The sequence below is a fragment of the Uloborus diversus genome, chromosome 9, assembly GCF_026930045.1.
Source record: "Uloborus diversus isolate 005 chromosome 9, Udiv.v.3.1, whole genome shotgun sequence".
Classification (NCBI taxonomy): domain Eukaryota; kingdom Metazoa; phylum Arthropoda; class Arachnida; order Araneae; family Uloboridae; genus Uloborus; species Uloborus diversus.
Window position 1 is genome coordinate 84,692,252 of NC_072739.1, and position 18,657 is coordinate 84,710,908.

At 34.1% G+C, this 18,657-nt stretch overlaps 1 protein-coding gene across 1 annotated transcript in view; it reads left to right on the top strand.

Moving 5' to 3' along the window:
- The window catches only part of LOC129229537 (patched domain-containing protein 3-like), a 174,287-nt gene that overhangs the window by 144,749 nt on the left and 10,881 nt on the right, over nucleotides 1-18,657 (top strand).

Sequence of the window (18,657 nt, forward strand, 5' to 3'; positions counted from 1 at the left end):
TTATATCTTTTCTTTTTTCCCATTCTGAACTCTTACTTTCGTGTAAAGTAACAGTTCATGACGGTTTCCTCTCAAGCCACGCTCTTGTTCTTTCTGCTCCTGACAAAAGCTTATTCACAACAAAATTGTATATTTTATGAAGTAAAAAGATTATAAACAACTAGAAAACTAAACAATACTCGAAATCCGCTTGTTAATTGTCGCAGAAAACAATAAAAATGAAAAATATTAGTAGCAGTTATAAAGTTAATTTTGTTAATAAAAGCCAACAAACTAATTTCAAAGCTGAACTTAAGCTATGTGGATTACGCTGATTAAAATGATCAGTGTGATTAAACTGATGACCTGACTTGAATAAAAGAAACCTGCATTATTTGAAAAGTTTAAACCCACAAATATACGTTTGCCTGTTTAGGTTCAGACTTTAAACTAATTTGTCAAACTTATCATCAAAACTAATTTTATAATTACAGCTAACCCTACTTTCCGCCAACACTTAAAATTTCCTCCCCTCCCCATATCAAAAGGTAAGGCAGTAAGGTTGAAACTGACAAACAGGGGAAGGAAATTTCTTATCCGCGAAAAGTAAGGTCCAAAGGTTTTTGATTATTTTCGGCAACAACTAAAAACAGTTACGTCACTTCCGTCTCTCAAAAAGATTGAGGGTTAGAATTTCAAAGCCCTGGCATAAAAAGTTTCACTTCAAAAATCTTTTTTGGAAACTCATGGATTCTGCTGGCTTTTCATAATAAACGCCTCATTTATAAAAGGAGGTGTCGGTGCTATCTGGCGGACATCGTTAAGTGACATTGAGAACCATTCATGTAGAGAGATTTTTTTTTTCAAAAATAATATTCACATTAAAGCAATGAACTTATTTTTCACATCGCAGATATTTATCATTTTCAACTGAAGCACTGATGGGCTTCACTGCAGCGTTAGTACTTTCGTAAAAAAGCTCAATTTACAGATGAAGAGCACAGGGAAGAAGGGCGGAATGTCTATCATTTCTTGTGTTTCCAGAAAATCACGTTTAACAGTTCAAAATCGCATCCTTTCTTCATTTTACAGTGCAATTTCGGGTGATTTTTCTCCTTGATCCTTCTCCTTTCTTACCTGTTTATATAGAGAAAGAAATTGTGTTCCACAAACAATTACTGTTGCCATATTGAAATCGACTCGTGCAAAAAAAAAACACATCCCGTCTTTCTTCCCTGCACTCTTCAGATGCTGTTGGAAACCTGGATAAAAAACTACAAAACTGAATTTTTTCCTTTCTAAACATTTGCTTAATAAACGTTATAATGCATTTAGTTTATTCCAAACTCTTCTTGTACGATCATTCTCGGCGAATAATTCTACAAAAACAAGTAATAGTCCTGTATGTGACAGCACTTCTATAGGCAAGTTTGAGTAGGGAGAATTTTTTTTCAAAAATGTTTAGTAGTTGTCCTAGAAAGTATTTTTGACTTGGGTGGACATCGACCACCTGGTCCATTCTCCTGCTCTGACGTCATCAAAGATGGCGGCCGCTCGCTCTCATAAATATTCAGCTCTTCTGTAGAAAGTTCGTGTAGGCAGAATTTTTTATCAAAAATGTTTAGTATGTACCCTAGAAAGTATTTTGGACTTGACATCCGCCACCTGGTGCATTTTCCTGCTATGACGTCATCAAAGATGGCGGTCGCGCGCTCTAATAAATGCTCATATCTATGTTAATACTTGACTGATTCGCATGAAACTTGTATAGTTTTATAATATTTTGTCTGGTGCTTTTTTTTTTTTTTTTTTTTTTGAAAGTTAAGCGGATAGAAATGTCCCCTAAAAATAATTGAAATCTTTATTTATTTATTTATTTATTTATTTATTTTTCATGCTCAATCATCAACAGCTAATGGGTACTGCTCAAAAATGGTATTCAAGGAGTTGTTTATGTGACAAAAGTATTTATTTACCATTTTCACTTAGTGGAACTAACTAATCAACCAGAATACTTGTTACTCATCCCCTTTTCGGCGACGCCCAGAAGAATAGAGAGCGTTGTTATTCTTCCAAGTATACAGTTATATGATGTGTTGTAAATGCAACAGAGGGTGGATTTTGTGAAAGATAAAAATATAAGCATGTGTGGGAAGACTAAGCAAAAAAGTTTGTATCAGAATGGGAGATAACACAATATACAGTGGCTTCCAAAAGTGTTCGTACACCTAAGACTTTCAATGAAATAGGACCCTAGCCACTGGTTAGAATTAATATTTCGGAATAGGTATTTAATTATAAGATCTGCGATCAATTTTCAACAAAACTGCCTGACTTTTTTTTTTAATATTAAAACTTAATTTTTTTAAAATCAAAAACAGAAAAGTGCCGGAAATTTTATCTCACACACGTCTTTGTACACTTTAAAAAATGTCTATATATTATTGAATAATCTAACTTTTTATTAAGTTATTATTTAGTAGAATATCATGCAGTATCAAAAGCACCTTTCAAATGTCTGGGAATATATTTCATTCTTTTTTTTGAGTAATTTTCCGAGTAAGTGTTCAACCACACTTCGAGTCTCAAAAAATTCCAAACTACCAAGCCTTGATGCTGATATTAACCCTCGCACAAGAACACCTTCACCGTCGTGATTAACTGATCCAATAAGTTCTTAGGATTTAGTTCCTAATCTTTTCTTCTATTTACAATTATACAACAATTTAACCAAAAATGCTCAATTCATTTTTATCTGTAAGTAAGACGTAATTCCGAAACGTTTTGAGCTTATTTATCATTGATTTTGCGACGAAAAGCGTAAGTTTTCTGTTTTTCGCACAGCCAAGAAAATTTCTGCTGGAAGAGGTCCCATTTAATCCAGCTAATCACAGAACTTAATGAACAATTTTAGGTGAAATTTAAATGTAAAAACTTTTATTTAACTCTACAGAAACTTTTACAGCACTCAAATGTGTATTTTACATAAATTTTTTAACTGTAACTCTCTTATCGCGCTGTGTCACCTTTGGCGGTTGACCTTTTTTTACCTTGTTTTCGGTCCGATTCTTTTCTTTAAAGCATTTTATTAAGCACTTTACTATAGAATGGAATAAATTAACTAATTTAGACACATTTCAAACCAATTTACCGCTACTGTGAGGAAAAAATTCAAATTTCGAATAGTGTTTGTGGTTTTTTACGAATACCAGCCATTTCAAAGTTATAAGCACAATGTTGAGGAATAAATAAACAAAAAATTAAAGTCAAATGACTTTTAAGTTTCAACATAACGCAAAAATAATTAAAAAAAACGACATGTGATAATTTTAATCATGAATTTATTCGAAAATATTTGAGTGTACGATGATTTTTGTGGCGTATTATTTCTCTGTCTCTTCGTTTTTTGACCCGTTTTAAAAAGAAAATCCGTCAATATTTTGAAAAAACTACAGGGTTTTATTTAGAATGACATAGGAATGATGTGAAAAAATATTGGACTTCATATTTGAATTCAGTTTTGCGTTATTTTGGTTTTAGTAAAAAATTTCAAAGTGTTCGAACACTTTTGGGAGCCACTGTATATCATTTGATAAAATGCATTTTCGAGAGCCAATAGTTTCTGTTACTTATTTCGAAGTTAAAAACATTCGGCACGATTTTTCTAAGAAGCAAACTCACATATTAGATGCTAAAGTTTCATCAGGGTTTTGATTTGTACTATAAAACAGTAACCCATTTGATGTGCTTCCTAATCCATTACACAATCTTCTAACAAAGTATTAAACTTATTTAAGACCGATTAAGACATGTATCGAACACTGCTCAAAACACAACATTAGTAAAAATCTCAAGTACCATTCATATCCATTATTTCATCGCAACAAAGCGCAAAACTTCGGTGCTACTGGGGAAATGCTAAAAAAAAGTCGAACAGTTAATCTCACCGCATCATACAAGTAGCTCAAGCTAGTTCAGATGATATGCAAGAATTCTTTCAGTATGAACTGTATCTGAAGACTGCTTATCGTTTAATGATAAAACCACAAATAAACTGCATTGTGAAACGGGTTAGAAACATTTTATGTCAGCACCAGAGTTGACAATGACACCTTGTTCATGTCTGATGAAAAATCTGTTATGTAGTGGACGTCTTGAATTCTTTTCAAAAGGTTATGGAAAATGAAAAGAAAATCGTTGTCTAAGCAGTTTCTGTTTTTTCGTAAGATATTGGAAGCATCACAGAAAAAATGTTATCGCACTTTTCTTCTTAAAATATCTGAGACAGTGTATAGAGACAGAGATGTCGTTAAGATCACTTAAGATGTTACAATACATGTCCAACTCAGCAGTTTTTTGAGGATCATCAAGAAACAAACTTATTTTACTGGTGTTCATTGCCAATACAGGCACTATGTAAAAATACCAACCACATATTTAAGGCATTTTATGGTGATGAAGAAGGTGAGGTATGGTACAACTGTACATCAGTGCTAAGTAGAGAGCAAATAAACCACCCGGAATAAAATTGTTTGACAGTTAAGAATGCAATATTAAAAAAGATTATCATTTAAAACATTTATCGCTGTGTGAGTATCCTAAAATCGTTCTTGTTATTTCTGATATGGACAGAATGGTGTTAGTTTATTTTTACTGGACTTCTCTTCAATGATTTGGTATTGCTGCGCATTTGAATTGGTGATTCCACGTGATTTTTGGCTAATCATGATATTCTTGGAAAAAAAGTAGTAAAAAGTTATGTTCAAAGCTTCTAGCCATTCACGCCCTATCTTGATCAGATAACACGAGTTATTTTGGCGCAGAAAAAAAGCTACTCTTCATTATGAATCTATAAAATATTTGGAGAATTTTGGTATAACATCTGACTGGAATTACATAGGACAAAGTATTAAATAGGCGGAAAAATAATTAGTGCAAGTATACAAAGAGAGTTATTCTGTAGATCTTTAGATTATCTTAGATTATGGCTGTATCGTCATGCTAAGAACATCCACATTGAGAATTTGCCGCGTACTAGCAGAAATGCTACGGGTCATTTCTTGAGATCTTATTTTAACACATGCCTTCAACATGTTACCTGCAAGTGGTCTGTTGGCTTAAACTTATATACACTGCCCTCAGAAAGTTAAGGTACAACATGTTTTTCAAAGCTCACCATAAAAAAATAGCAGCAACAATAAAATGCATAATTTGCATGAATGATGATAACGAACTTTAAACTAGTTATGAAAAAAAGGTTGCTACAACTTTTATTTTATAGAAAAGAACATATTTTTACGGGTGAGAAAAAACATGCAAATATCAAGCTTTCGTATTTTTGTGTGTAAGTTGGGTTGATTTTCAACTGTTGTTGGCAGTTTCGGTGACAATAATCAATAGAGTTTAGAAAATGTCTCAGAGACGTCGTTTACCCGATTCATTAAGGTGGAGGGCAGTTAGATGGATGGAAATGGGATTGTCGCAGGCTGATGCTGCTAGACGTCTCAATGTGTCTCGAAGTGTTGTTCAGCTACTTTAGGATCGATACCAATTCGAAGATTCTGTGTCCAGAAGACCTGTTCCAGGCCGACCACGAACTACAACACCTGCGTTTTCTAGTTCTTTCGTTCTGAAGAAGAAGAACCACTACTGTGCCGCAGCTCGTTGCAGACCACTTTGTAGCATCAGGAAGGAGAATCTCTGCTACTACGGTGCGAAATTTTCTTCACAATGCAAGTCTCTATGCAAGACGATCAGTTGCGTGTGTTCCCCTCAACGACCACAGAGAACTATCCACTTATGCAGAGCAAGAGAGCATGTTTCCTGGACCCAGCAACAATGGGCTTCTGTGCTGTTCACAGACGAGTTCAGATTTACATTGGAGAGTGATTCAAGGCGCCTACTGACCTGGAGGGAACAGCGCAATAGATACCATCAATCCAACACTGTCGAAAGACCACAGTTAAAGAGATGGTGGAATCATGGTTTGAGGACAGGATCTCGCTTGGTGGTCACACTGACCTGCATGTGTTTCACGGAGAAACTCTGACTGGTCTGAGATATCGGGTTGAGAAACACGGTTTGTGAAGAATGGAATGGCCAGCTCAATCTCCAGATCTGAATCCAATCGGACATCGTTGGGACTGTCTTGGCAGACAGGTTGATGCTTTAAATCCTCCTCCAAGGTCGTTACATAAGTTGGAACAAGACTTACTTCGTGTCTATTCTTCGCTTTCTATTCCTGTATTCGGCAACTTAATAAACAGCGTAGAAAGTCAATGGCGCCAATGCATTCAAGTTAGGGGGGAAACATTCCTTATTAGAACCCATTTTTGTATTGTTTCAATGACATTTTACTACATAACACTATGATGCTCTGGTTTCTTCGAGAATGGACTTTTCCGCAAAGGTTACTTTTTTTTGTTATAAACCGTTTTTGCAATACACTTATACAAATTTCTATAACGCATTCAATAAGAACAACCGCTTAATGCACATATCCTCCAAAAATGCTTTCTTTCTACATTCATTCATTTGCAAATTAGACGCAAAAAACCGGTTCTACCACTAACTTTTTGAGGACAGTGTATATTTGGTTTTGCAGTAGTAAAAATGATTTGGCGCCAGAAGAGAGAGGCCTCACAGACATTTCCAACTGATTTAATTGGGACATGTAATCGCTAAAAATGTGCCAACTCTCCTGAACTTGTACAGAAAATTGAGTAACTTTTTGCTCTTATCTGCAAGCGTAGTAGTAAAGAATTACAATCAAATTGTAACAATATTTTTGAAATATACCTTTTAGATTTTATTAAGTATTATATTTCTACTTACCATACCTTTTATTTTGCATTTGAACTTGTTTCGACGCATTTAGTACTATTTTTAGTCTTCTCTTACAATTTGTAAAGAAGTAAATCTTGTATGAAAAATACATTAATTTATTAATTTATAGCAGTTGTTAAAACACATTGCTATTCATCTTAAAAACCCTAATTTCAACATACTGATCAGATTTTCAGTCAAATAGGTCAAGTATTAACATTAGAGCGTGTGACCGCCATCTTTGATGACGTCATAGCAGGAAAATGTACCAGGTGGCGGATGTCAAGTCCAAAATACTTTCTAGGACACATACTAATCATTTTTGATTAAAAAAAAAATTCCGCCTACACGAACTTTCTACAGAAGTGCTGAATATTTATGAGAGCGAGCGGCCGCCATCTTTGATGACGTCATAGCAGCAGAATGGACCAGGCGGCCATTCAAGTCCAAAATACTTTCTAGGACACCTATAAAGATTTTTGAAAAAAAATTCTCCCTACTCAAGCTTTCCTACAGAAGTGCTGTCAGGTCCTGGACTATAATTCTTTAATGTGGATATTTCTGCAAAGAACTTAGTGCTTATATAGCAGCATAGTTTTAGAAACTTAGTTCTACGGCATAGAAGCAGCAGATACTAAATAGCTGAAGTTAACCATCAATTGCATGCAATATACCGACAACCCGGTTATGTCATCCGGAGACTGCAGTGTCGTCCTTGTTTTGACTCATTAGTCTGGAATAGAGGATAACCAAGCTGGAGACTGATGTCATCTCATTGAAGCTTAGAGTGCCATAAAAGTAAATTATTTCATCAGCGAGAGTTTGCAAACATGGTTCGGTTCAACTCATAAATTGAAGGTAGGCCCGGATCTGCATACGCCGCAGCACTGAGAGGGATCTGCGTCCTTAGGGGGCCCAACGGCCCAAGAAATTGAAAAGAAAATTGAAAAAAAAACTAACACGAAGACTTATTACCGTTTCAAATATGCACTGCTGCCCTCTGGGGAGCGGCCCTATAGATTTTGTTGCAAAGGGGACCAAAATTTAGAGATCCAGGCCTGATTGAGGGCAAAGCTTGAGTTTTAAGGTATATTGCATCTAGTTCTGCCAAACCCTGGCTTAAGGGCTGTAACTTACGCTTAATAACCACTAATTGTTTATCAACTATTAGTGAATTGAGGTTTTCACTTTAGGAAGATGTTGACACTTTTAAGAAACCGCTTCCTAAGCGGGCTGATACCGGTGAGTTCTCGCAGGTTTCGATCACGCGTTGATCACCGTCTTCAAAACAACTTGAATTACTGCCTGCCGGCAGCGTTTAATTATTTGTCTGGCATGATTTCTATTTGTCAGTCGATTGAAAAGAACCACAGCCAAAGCTCTTTCGCTCGCTAAATGGTCCGTTTTCGTTCCTGGTGTCAGGAAGAAAGTGTCCATTTTTCGTTTTGTCGAACTACATCGGAAAAAGCTCGTTTTTTAGGTCATGGGGTCAACTGGAGAAAGTGCTGCCGTTCCATTTAGTATGTTTTGCCTTGGGGGCTCCGTATCGTTAATTGCATTGACTTCACCCCCTTTCCTCTTCCTAAATCGCAACAGGCGGCATTTGGAACGCACAGAGTAAGATGTTTACTTGTCTAGAATCGAAAAAAGAGTTAATGTATGGCCTGTTCCAGAAGTAAAAAGACGATTATTTTCTGTTGTTACTTTATGTTCTTTCTTTGCTTCTTTTGCTCGCTCGCTCTTAAAAATAAATCAATTATTTAATTACAGCTCTGACTTTATACTTTCTCTTGTAAAGAACTGTGTTTATCTATTTCTAACTACTGCGAGTAGCGATATTGGGAACATGTTGCTATTGGTTTAAGAATTCGTCCTAAAGCTCATGCTATTATTTAGGCATTCCGCCTCCGAGGCGGTTAGTTAAATCAACTTTTCGAAAAACTTGCCTGTTAACAAGTTGACTGACATTTTTCGTTGTCCTCAGATAAGGCAACTTTGTTAATCAACCTATTTTTTTTCTAATAAGCCGAATTTATACGAGCAGCTACTCCACAACGCTGTTAAAACTGAACCGAGTTGATTCGAATAGTTTACTCGTGTGTAGAGCGAACGCTTGGCAATGTCCCGATGAGTTGAATCAGCTCATCGAGATGAGAATGGTAGCGGCTCCATGTGCCTGGCGTGCCTGACGAGTTTACTGTCGTGTGAAAGATACCGGACGATTCCTTAACTTTTCTACCTGGTTACACATCCGGATAACCACTCGTCCGAAAGTTGATTCAATTAAGTTGCCTCGCGTGAAGGAAGCCTATAATTCGTTGCAAAAGTGGAGAATTTCACATTTTATAAGGTACTAGCTGCGTTTCCCGGCTTTGCCCGTTCTACCTTGAAAAAAACCATTGTGTCATGTGGAGTATATTAAATAACCATGATTAAATGAAAGAAAAAAAACCATCATGCAAAATTACCCCGTTAAACAATGACGACAGATACTAAAATACTTTTAAGAAATTAAAATAAAATGAGAAACATGGATTTAAAAGGCGTAACCATGGAAACACAAAAATAAGTTTAAGTATTGAAAATGAGAAAGATAGAAATAAACAGTGGATTCAAAAAGCGTTACCGTGGAAACGCAAAATAAAATGGTTAAAAACCTGAATAAAGAACAGATTTTTGAACTTCATTTAATTCGCTTGTAACTTTTTTTCTAATGGAGATACAGGGTTAAACTTTCTACCTTAGGTCGAGTTAGATCTGGAGTAAAAAAAGCAGCTCTTTCCAATTCTGTCAAAAAGAAAACAGTGGGACAATTCCTTCACTTTTTATTGATGGATTTAATGAAGAAAGTAGTCCCTAAATTTCAGATAAGCCTAAACAAAATTGAGCTAAAAACGTAAAAAATTTCGCCGCATTTAAGTTTGAGCACTGGAACAAATTGCGTAGAACGCGGAAAATTCTTCCCTTTCCAACAATATATAGTACTACCATTTGCGAGTAATTTTTCACCTCCAAATTCGGGAATTTATGTGAAAATTGGGCCTAAATTGGAATAAAAAAAGAACTATTCATCGAATTGTTTCGAACTGGTCTGCAAACCCTCTCAGGACTTAAAAGAACAAACTGTGAAAATTTCAGCGAAATCGGCCGGGTAGTTCTCGAGTTTTGCGAGTTCAAACACACAGACGCTTTTTGGAGACTTCATTTTATACTATGTAGAGATACAAAGCACATATGTTAGTATTAGAAATAAAATATTTTATCCTGAATTTGCTAAATTGTTCCCCTTCCTGCGGGAGATTGGATTTTTGTCTCTTATTTATTGTTTGTTCTTATGGTCTTGTTCTTGTCTTGCCTTTGTTTTGTTGTTAACATTTGTTATATTGCTCAAAATTGTTTTTTAGTTATTCCTTTCGGCTCGTCATTCAAACTTTAAAACTTCGTTTATGTATTTATAATGGCAAAATTTTCAAAGTTTTTTGTCCTTTGCTTCTTAATAAAACTCCTTTTTTTTTTTTTTTGGTTCTTTCTACTAATTGACAATCGTTTGGCGCTGTATAGCCTACTAAGGCTCTTACGCCAGCCAAAAATCCTAATCAAACCAGCCAACCAACTTAAATTTGCATGAGAATAAAACAGAGGATGCTTACGAGAATAGTCATAGCGCAGACTCCGTCATTAAAATTTTTAAAAAAGAGGGTGGGGGAGGGTTTTTTTTTTTTTTTTTTTTTTTTTGAGGTGAGGAGTGCTTTCTGTAGCTTGTGAGAGAGTGCGCCATTGCTCTTGGGAGGCATAGACATTGGAATGGATGAAGTCAGTAGTTGTGAATCGGGAATTAGTAATGGATCAGTGTACCGTTAAAGTATGAAATCCGTTATTTTATAGAATACCTAGTTATTTCATGGAATAACTGATCTTGTCCGTTAAAGTGTAAAACTCTTTTGTACTTCATGGTTTAACTAGTTATTTCATAGAATAACGATCTGCAGCCGGTTAAATTGTAAAATAATCTATATAATATGTTGCTCGACAAATACATTTACCTTCCACTCCTACTGCATTTATGAACTATTCCAGGCCATTAGGGAGAGAACTTATTTAGCGTGTTGGCGCCAGGTTTTGTTTAGAAATAATAATCTTTGTTATTCCAAGTATCATTTTAGTAATCCTTGTTGTAACAAATGATTTTATGGTACGTTTCCATAAATACCATTTATACGATACATAAACTATATAAATTGCTTCTTTTTCATTTTAATTGTCTCTCATTAGTTAATTTATAGAATACCTAGTTATTTCATAGAATAACTAGTTAAAGTGTCAAATTAATAATATATTACACACTTTAACGGACACGATCAGTTATTTCATGGAATAACTAGGTATTCTATAAAATATCTGCATTATATACTTTAACGGTAACCATTCTTTATTTTTCAAGTCAGCATAAAATGGTTCTTGTAGCAGTAAGTGTTATAAGGGGACATAATTTGTGGTGTTACCTCCCCCCCCCCAAAAAAAAATATGTTTTATATTAACATGAAGTTTATAGAATTTTCAAAAAAAAAAAAATTTTTTTTATTCATGCGGTGCAACGGACGTTTACATTAAAAGACAAGTATGAATTATGGATTCATTTTATGTAAAGTTTACCTTAGTCTTGCAAGTAAGTGCTCCTCCTCACAAAATTGTGCGTCATTTTCGTTGAAATTTCTTAGTTTATATATAATTTAAGATATTTTTGAGGGAAACTTTCAGAATTGAAGCATTTTATGACCATTTTTGTCCATCATTATATCCATTTTAGGCGTCACTCTCAGAAGGGTGACACCTGGGCGTTCCGCTTCCTTCGCCCCCGGTCGTGACGCTTTTTGTAGTATGTTTACTCCATATTAGTGTGAGTTGAACAAAAAATAAATAAATAATTTTTGCCCGGAACGCTTTAGTGCAAAAAAGTCGCCGAATGTAGTAAGAAGAAAAATGGCACAAAACAAATTAAAACCTGTTAATGTCTTCGGCTAGTACATTGCTCCAAAAATTAATGAAAATTTTCGGAAATTGCCCATTATTTTGTATTTTTTTTTAAAATTATTTCAGTGAAATCGTTCAAAACGAACACGATTGCCTTTTTTATCCTCTTTTTTCGGTTCAAGCAATCTAAATAAAATAATTTTTTTAGATAAGTTAGAGCATACAATAAGCATAAGAATGTAATCGTGTTTATTTCGAAAAATTTTACTAATAGAGGAAAAATTGTGTGAAGGAGCAATTTTCGCTATTTTTCGTAACTTTAAAAGCAATGCGCAAACGGACGAGAGCACACGATTTTATTTTTGTTTTATTTTATTTTTTAATTTCTGTATCTTTTTTTTTTTAATTACATTTGCCAACTCTTGCCCTCTAAAGCTCTCCAGAGGAAAAAAAAATAGTTTTTTTCGGGTTGTGATTCCGTCATTTAGAGATAAGAGAAACCTATCTGTACACTGAAAAATCATTTGCAGTAATTATTAACAAAAATTTGAAAAGAAAATCGTGAAATTTAGTTTAAAAAAACTTAATATATGAATCAGAGATTTCAAGTTCACCCGCAGGAACTTCGGTTTGATTTTTAAAATATACATGACCTTATCTAGCTCACTCAGTTTCGTTTTGCGGGCTAGCCGGTATCAGCCGCTAGGGATTGAATGGATCAGTTCCTACTTTTTAAGAAAATTACAAACTTAGTTAAAGTTATAGTAACCTTGTAAAGAATCCAAGATGCTTAGCAAGTTGTTTTCAAAACACATGCAGTCAACTCCCGATCATCCGCGGAATTGGATGCCACAAGGGCCGCGGGTAATAAAAATTGCGGATAAACCACAAAAAGGCTTCCTCGAAAACTTAGGTGCATTGATGCTTAATATCTTCTACCAAAAGTAAAAATATATACAGTACGGTAAAAATGTTTTGTATTTTTGCACAAGAGAACTTAACGTCAACAAAGAACAAGTATGTACGATGAAGAAGGCACAAAAAACAAATAAACAAATAAAACGAAAACATCGCAGTGTAAATTCACAATTTTTCGACAAAAAAAAGAAAAAAAAAACAGCTATTAGTGCTTGCTTTTTGCTGAGAAAACACATGTTCCCTCTAGTCGATTGTCTCGTGGATAATCCGCCGCAGGGATAAAATGCTTGCGGATAATCGGGAGTTGCAATTATAATGTTTCTGTCGCTTCAGTTACAATTTCCATAAGTCAATAATCTTAAATTGATCTAGCAGTATTGACGTTTCTAAAGCATCATCAATTGAAAAAACATTCAAATAGTTTTTAATTTATGAGACAAAATGTGTACCTTTTTAAAAATTTCAGAAAGCTGATATAAAATAAACATTGCATAAAAATACATCCGATAAAGTACATTGTTAAGTAAAATTGTTTCTGTAAAATATCACTATAAGTAAGAATTAAAATGATAGGTAGTTCGAAAAAAAAAAAAAAAGAGATGTGGTAATGATCATTGAAGAAGTATTTGCTGAAAGAAATAACAAGTCACAGAAGTAATTTGTTCAAAATAAAGTTCATTAATCCATAAGCATTGCATGAAATCCTTAACTATAAAAACTTCTTGTCAACTACTGCTATCTAAAAACTCGACTATCTAAAATAAGGCCCAAGGCCCACAATGCTTTGGAGACCCTCCTTTCTATTCCATCACTTTAAATAAATGCAAAATAATGTTTAACATTTATTTAAAAGTTGTATTTTTTATTTCAACAACACACACACACAAATACATGATTTTTTAATGATATGCATAGGTTTAGAAAAATTAGGGCTCCTTAGGATGATGGGTCCCCAGGCCTAGTGGTAATTAGGCCCGGGGAAATGCTTAACAAATCTCTATTGTGAGACTTGCGTGGCAATTGTAGTATTTGATGTTTGGAAGTTTCTTGGGGTCCTGGAGGATATCATTTTGAAGTTGACATCTGAGGGGGGGGGGGGACCACTCTAAAGAGAACAAATTGTAATAGCCCGTCTTCGTATAGTGGGTAATACCAGATTTTAGTATAGACATTTCTTTTACCGCGAACCGGCTGCAGTATTCAACACATGTAATGTCAATCACAATGTTGCATATTCTCTCCAGTTTTTAACCGATTTCAAAAAGGAGGCGGTTATCAGTTCGTACCGTATGTATGTTTTTTTTTTTCTTTTTTTTGTCCACTCACAGCGTCTCACCTAGTGAACCGATTTCGATGATTCTTTTTTTAATGGACAGGGGATGGCTCAACTTAGGTCCCATTACTTTGTTTGACCATATTTGTCCTTTAGAAAAAAAAGTTATGGGCAAAAAACCATAAATTTCATGCAATTTCCCTATTAAATGATTAAATTTAAAACCCAATGTTATGAAAGTTTGGTGCCATACGACAGTAACATTAGCAGTAATTGTAATGATAATTTTGAATGAAAGCTTCTCTGAAGCATCAAGTTTCGATAATAATCGGGAATCTGGCGCTGTGGTCTCATTTTTGGCGTAAATAATTTTATTTTGGTAACCTTGCTGATTTATAGTAACAGTATGTGAATTATCGAAATCTTCCCTTCTTCAGTGCTATTGCTCCATAGTGGGGGTAAACCTAACCTGGAAGCGAGGTGATGCAGTGATTAGGATCTGCTTAGCATTCACAATGCTACCATTAGGTTTGCCTCAACTACAGTAGTATTTTTTTTTGTTATCATCTATGCCAATAACAAATGATAAGGGGCTAAGTAAGAAAATACAGAATTGCATCATGAGCAACTTAAATGCTGTGAAATGTAAATTAGTTAGAAAAAACGTAATACTTAAATGGTTATAAATTAAATTAACTACACATTAATTCCAAAGAGGAGCAAAGATAAGTTTTTAGTGCCAATCGCTTAAAGTTTAACGCGTGTTCATAGTTTTTTATTATTATTATTATTATTATGGAGCATTTTTATGAAAAAAATAAAGTGAAGTTACGTGATGGTAACTTCTTACTATTTCTGAAATACCTACATTTACACTAAAAAGAATGAAATAAAAAAATTTTGAAAAAAAAAAAATAGAACCGACTTCAAATTTGCTCTAAAAAGTGAAAAATAATTTTATTCTTTAAACACCATCGATAATGCTTTTAAACATAATTTTTGAAGTTGGTGCAAAAACGATAGATAAAATCATTCACAGCCATAACTCAACTACAGCTATAAATTTAACCAGGCCCAGTTTCTTCACTATCACATAAAGTATGTATTGATGACAACATATTTGAATAACGATATATATGTTTCGTTCGTAACTTTGGATGCTTTTCTGAAAAAAATATGAACGAAGCATGGTTACACTGGATTTTACGTTTTGTTTTTGCGCCAACTTCAAAAAATATGTTTAAAAGCATTATCGATGGTGTTTAAAGAATAAAATTATTTTTCACTTTTTAGAGCAAATTTGAAGTCGGTTCTATTTTTTTTTTTTTTTTTTCAAAATTTTTTTTATCTATGGTTCAATCAAATTCGTTACAAATTCTGACATTATTTTTATTCATTTTTGAAGGAATAATTAGGGACACACCCCATCCGAAAAGTTTTCCTCTTCCTTCAGGAGATTGGATTTCTTTTTTTAATTTAGTGTTCGTCCTTATGTCCTTGTTTTCGCCTCGTCTTTGTGTTGTTATAAATTTTTATGATACTTACAATTATTCTTCAGTTTTTTTCCCTTTTGATTTGTTTTACAAAATTTAAAACTTCGTTCATGTTTTTCTTTCGGGCGAACTTTTAAAAAATCTAGCAGTTTTACGTCTTTTGTTCCTCACACAATTTAACTTTTTTGGCAACTTTTTCCTCTTTCTAACAGTCGTTTGGCACAGTGTAGCTTATCTAGGCTCTTGCTTCAAAAACTCAATAGAACCAACCAACCGATCACACTCGATGTCTTAAAACGCAGGTTAGAAATTTTTATTTTCATACCATTTTCTCTCATTGAGCCTCGGACAATTTTTTGTTACAGAAGATACATTCGTTTCCCTGTTCTTTAACTGATTGCATGAATTCCGTTACAGATGTCTGATTGCATACCAACTCCTGTATGCAACACATGAAATGTCTATCAGACAATGTTGCATATCCTTTTCGATTGTCCAATTTTCAATCGTATTCGCTTTAAATTTTTTAATCAGTTTTATCCATCTTTGAAGGAACTATTAATGGACACTCCTCATTCCAAATTGTTCCCCTCTCTTCAGGAGATGTCCTTTATGTCCTTAATTCAATGTTAGTCTCGTTGTTGTTGTTTTCGTCTGATATTTGTTTTCTCATATATGGTGTTCTATGTTGTTCAAAATTGTTTTTGTTTCTTTTGGTCAAATTTTCAAAATTTAAAACTTTGTTCTAATAACTATTTCGCAATACTTTCTAAATTTCAGAAGCTTTATGCCCTTTATAATTCAAGTAGTTTTCCTCTTTAGGCAACTTTATACTCTTTTTATACTTCAAGACTATGATTTGGCGCAGCATAGCCTGTTGAGGCTCTTGCGTCATTAAAACCAACAGAACCAACCAATCAACAGTTGTATTCTATAAAAAACAATACGCCATCTTCAAAAATGAACCTTTAAACTGATGATCAAAATACTGTCAGCTAAAAAACGATCGTAGTATACTAGCAAATTACAACCTTTTTAGCGTAGCTTTAATTATGCTTGGCATCAATGTTTAAGTCATATGTGTACTAATATGTTAAAATGTTTGAAAACACCAACAAAAATTCTTGAAAATCTCAAGTCACCCTTAGTTTTGTAGTGAGTGGTACGACAACCGCATGCGGTCAACTCTTACCACACTACCTCAAAGGAGTCTTTCTTGAACAATGCACGGTATTCCCACGTTATAACAATAAAACAGAGACAAAAGCTCGATATTCCATTTTTTCTCGACTATTCCTACTCCTCTCTCTCTTTTATTTAGAGGAAAATTATCAAATGTATCCAAGTACCGATATTTCTGCCATACAACTACCAAAACAACGCATGAATATATTTAAAAACTTCAATAAAAAAATTGTTACAAATATTTTATTCCGTTTATAAAACTAATAAGCTTGTGAATGTTGACAAGCTTCAGTATATGTTCTGTTTTCAAAGAATTAATAATTTGAGTGGACATTACCTTTTAAATGTCATTTAATGTGATCCATTTTGACAGCTAAATTCGTAAACGTAATGGTCTGAAACGCAGCAAGGTGTTTGTTCCATTTGCTGATGACATCTAGGATTGATCATATCAATCATTAATCAATTTTCATAACATCAAAAGCTAGGATGTTATCGATGCTTTTTACTTCCTTTTACATAGTAAAGGAAGTATTGTATTCGTGAAACAATTTTCCCTAAAATTTCGGCCTAAAATGTTGAGAAACTTTTTTTTTCTCGACCCGGCCGCACATGCATATGTGCCTAAGAACGTATGGAAGCCCGAAATGTCCATTTGGACCGTCCCCTAGTTAATTCCCACGAGTTTTCTCGTGACATATGTATGTTATATGTATCTTACAAAACTCAAAAACGGTTTCCTGTTAAAAGTTGAAATTTGGCATGTAAGCTCATAGTTATAGCATCTTTAGTGGGGTATTGTTGTGCTCCTCTCGCTTTGGTTGCTTTCGGATGTTCCAAAAGGGGTCTTTTACACCTTTTTGGGGAATATTAGATATTAATCTCAATGCAAACTCAAGCCGTGTTATAATTTGGCGAATACTTGACGATAAAATGCCAAGTTGGCGACAAAATAGGTAAAAATATTATTTTTCGAGTCTATTTTCAATCTGGCGCAATTGGCGAGTGTTATCCATTGAATCACGTTAAAATTGTCCGATATTGGGAAAATAAATCTCTTTAAAACGCTTTCTCTGCATCGATTCGCTACAAACTAGGGGAGCAAATATTTAAAGTGTTTTCTTATGTTTTTTAGTTATTCAAAAAACAGGCAATATTTAATAGACGTAAAAGGCAGTAGCTTGGTGTCCACATCCGATTTTTTTATTCTCATTTTAGCCAAAACCGTATTATGAAGCGAGCCTTGTATTACGATTAATTGGGTTGTTTCCTTCTGAACAAAAGTACTACTTTTAGTCACTGAAATTGATAGAATAGGCAAAAAAAACCATGGAGCGAGAATTTTTTTTTATTTTCCCAATGTTTAATTTCCAATTAATTTTTTAAAATGTCCACACTTGAAAATTAGACGTGGTCTTTATGACGTCACTAGTGATGCACTTTGGAGCGCGACTCCACTGGCGCACTGAATGCTTACACTTGCTGTCTACCGTGTTTTCAGCTTATGATAGTAAGAAGTGATTAAAATATTGCCTTCTACGCTTGTGTGCTATCAACTACATCACTGCCAGTACATGTGAGTAAAGAAGCGATTTAAATATTGTGCTCTACGCTAATGGCATACAGTGAATGGTATTTCATCACTTGTGATGTCATGTGCAGAAGCGTAAAAAATGAATTAAATCTGTGCACCGATTAAAATAATTGTTTAAAAATATCAAACTTTGTCGAATTATTTTTTAAAAAATGGTTGAATTATGAATTTTTAAGCATGCTCTTTCAGAAAAAAAATACTTTTAAAATTTCGGAAACAACCCAATTGTAAACATTATGTGTTCGCATTTGCATTTTACTCTGCCCTAGTAAGGTAAACGGCAGACCAAACAACTTTTTCGTTTTATTTATCTCTTAATCTTTTTTCTTACTTACTTTCTTTCTTTATTTTATTTTTATTTTATTTGTTTTTTTTTTTTTTTTTTTTTTCGTCTGTCTTACCTCAGTTTCATCGAAGAA